Source organism: Crocodylus porosus, unplaced genomic scaffold, assembly GCF_001723895.1.
Source record: "Crocodylus porosus isolate Cpor-Errol unplaced genomic scaffold, CroPor_comp1, whole genome shotgun sequence".
Taxonomy (NCBI): Eukaryota; Metazoa; Chordata; order Crocodylia; family Crocodylidae; genus Crocodylus; species Crocodylus porosus.
In genome coordinates, this window is record NW_017728906.1 from 89563870 (window position 1) to 89567471 (window position 3602).

Consider the following 3602-nt stretch of genomic DNA (forward strand, 5'->3'; position numbering starts at 1 on the left):
ACTACCACCCTCTGGGTGCGGCCCTCCAGCCAGTTGGCGACCCATTTGACTGCGTGGGTATCTACACCACAGTCCCACAGTTTCTTAATGAGAACGGGGTGAGAGAGAGTGTCAAAAGCCTTTCGGAAGTCCAGGGAGATTATATCCACTGCAACCCCTGCGTCTAACGATCTGGTGATCTGATCGTAAAAGGCCACCAGGTTGGTCTGACAGGACCTTCCACTGATGAGGTACTGTAGGACTGAAAAAGGGCAAATCTAATGCCTATCATAAAAGTGGGAGAGGAGAAGGTTTGGGTGAGGGAGAGGGTCGGGGGAGAGTTGCAAACCAATCAGTTTGACCTTGCTACCCAGGAAGATTATGGAATCATCAAGGAGATTCCTAATTATCTAGAAGATAACATGATCAGTAATAGCCACCTTGGATTTGTCAATAGCAAGTCATGCCTAACCAACCTGATTTCCTTTTATGATAAGGTTATGGCAAGTCTTTTGGAAGGGGGAGATCAGTAGATGTAATATACCCTGACTTAGACAATGCTTTCAGTGTCTGACATGACATTCTCATTACTAAGTTAAGGAAATATACTCCAAATGAAAATACTATCAGGTGAGTATAGAAGTAGATATATACTACAAATTGGATCATTTTTCTCAGAGTAGTCGTCAATGTCTGAGTGTGAGGAATGGGTCATTTACTGTTCAGTATCTTCATGAAAGATTTGGAGGATGACATTGAGGGCACAGTTATAAAATCTGTAGGTGACAACAAGCTGGATGGAGTTGTAGACGCTTTGAAATACAGGATTTCCCAGTTATCAAAAATGACATAAATAACTTTGAAAATGTTCTGAAATTAATCAGATAAAATACCATACTAGGTCAGACTAGTGGTCCATTTGCCCAGCATCTGGTCTCCAGTAGGCCAAGGTCAGTGCCACTCTTAGGGCATTTTTGCATGTGCTTCTGCATGCAGCATGGGCACTTTAATTAGCAAGCCGTGCTAATTAAAAGTGCCCATGCATCACACGTCAGCGTTGCCACACGTCCCCACACTGAAAAAATGGTGGGGTGCTTTGAACTAAAGCTTATCAAATGTATTTTATTTCAAAGTGCCCCACTACCATTTTTTCAGCATGGAGACGTGCTGCAATGCTGATGGACATAATGCGGAAGGCTGCCAGAACATGCCAGTTTCCATGCTCCAGCAAACTCAGTCCAGTCTGCTTGATGTGCTGGATTTCCAGCATGTTGGTGCAGGCTCCACCATGTATGTAGGAGCCCTTGGAGAGGGAACACTGAGTTGGATATATCTAGAGTGATCTATCCCCTATTCATTACCCTCCCTAGCATCCACCTTTATTGGTTTAGAGATGCCAGAGAAAACACCTCAAACAAAATAGACAAATGCATTTGCATGCACAAATACAGACTAGGGAAGGACTGAGTAGGTTGCAGTACTGCCCTGCTTCAGGTATGGGAAAGAAGCAGACACAGGCTTAAGCTAAACAACAGAAAAAAGAATGGCTTCCATTTAATTCCATGAAACTAAGTTGAATCCAATTTTCAAAAACAGGGACTGTGCGCTCTAGTCTACACCTACAGTTTGAACCAAAATAGTGTTGGGCTAGGTACCCAAAACAGCAGCCATCAACATTTATAAGCTGTATTTGAAAATTGAAAACCTGGTGATTGTAGGATTTGCACTTGTTTTTGGTTCTGTTTTAAATTGGCAGGTGCTAACAGTCAGTGTTGAGGCAAAGCAGAAAAGCAGCCTCCAGGGAAGTGTGGTTTAGCAGTTGTCAGGAAGAGGCCTGTTTTTTGCTTCTAGTGAATTGGTGCAAAGTTAGTCCAACAAAATGGAGGCATTGTGCAGGTATATAAATAACTTTAAACCCATGGTGTTGCTGTAAAACGCTGATACACACACTGCAGAGGGATTATTATAATTATGGTGTCTTCTAATGCACAAAAAAATAAATCTCCGTTCAACAGCCTTTAATAACCACCAAAAACAAAACCCCTTAATTAAAGATAGAAAAAATCAACCTGTATACAAAAGGAAAGAACAACTCAAACTGAGAAGATAAGCACAAAATAATTGCTAGGTACCATGCAGCAGGAATGATGAGCAGACAATGAAATGCCTGAAATGAAGTAGTGTTCTGAAGGGACCAGAGACAGATGCTTTTAGAATGGAGCATTTGTTAACTGGGCTGGTTTCTGATCCACTTGTAGGGGAATCTCCAGTTTCTTGTGGAGACCTCTGTAGCCTTTTTCCTTGCAATACTTTGGCATGCAAAAGCTGGATATATAAATAGTACAGGTTTGACAGATCAAGCAGGCATCCCCAGCTGCTGGCTAAAACATGTCATCTGCTCCCATATATTGCATATATTGGTGTAGTCACAGTGGGACAGAATACTTTAGTGTTCACAGACCTGCCCCAAATTTTAGAAGATGACTTTTGAGATATAGTTTTAGTCTCTTTGAAGCAAAAACTAAGGAACTGCAACTCATGCAAGTAGCTACTCTGTCGCATTTGTGCCAAAGGTTGCAGTGGAGCTGCTGTGGGTGGATGCCTCTCCCCTCCTACAATCCCCCACTGGAACACATAATGGAGGCCCCCATATAGTCCCATCATTTTATGCTCTGGTAGCTGCTGTAGGAGGGCATGCAGAAGAGGAAGGAATGTTGAATCATAGCCCTGCTATGCTGAGTACACATCCAGTATGTGTCCAGTAGCTCCTGCAGTTAGCGTCTCACCAGTGATAGTTGCCCAGCCTCTCTTCCACCTCCAGTCCCAAGTCTGAGGTTCTTGAAAGAATGTGGGTCCCACCATTTTATGTATATCAGGCTTTTCTGAGCATAACCCAGCACACCATTGAAGAAAACCTGCTTTCTAACAGTTTCCTCAGCTCTTCACCCAACAGCCCAAGTTACAAATTATCTCCTGCTTCAACTTGCATGGAAATAGGCTCTGGGCAGTTATTTACAGATACACTGCTTGAATGACACCTCATATTAGCTCCAGCACACCATGGTCCTGTGGCTCAATGGAGCTGGACTGTGTTGTTCAAGCAGGGAGAGGAGGGAGCCAACCCAGCTCCATAGAGCCCCTAGCAGCCCAGGCCTTGCACTCCTGCTTCCCCACTCTGGGCCTCACTGGCGCTGGCCCTGGTGCACTGGTGCAGGCCCCATGCTCCTGCCTGGCTGTCGCTGCTCTCCATGCGCCCACTCACTGCTGCTGACATTTCCCCATTTCCCCCTCCTGCCAGCCAACACAACATGGTTCCCAGTTGCAGTACCAGGACTGCAGGAGCCCACCAGGCCAGCCCTGAGGACTGGGGCGATTGCCCATGGTCCTCCCCTGCCTCCCTCCCACTCTTCTTATCTGTATTTCCCTTAGTGCAGGGAGGCAGGAACAGCCCCAGGCCAGAAGCCTTCAGCAGGCCATGCTGGACAGAGGCATCTGGCTGGGGCTGGAGGGGGAGGGGGAGGGCTGGAGGGAGGGATGAGGCTAGGCCAGACTTTCTGTGACAGCTGTTTAGTTCTGCTGCCAGCTTCCCCTGGGTCCTACTGCCTCTGGCTCCTGTCATCTTT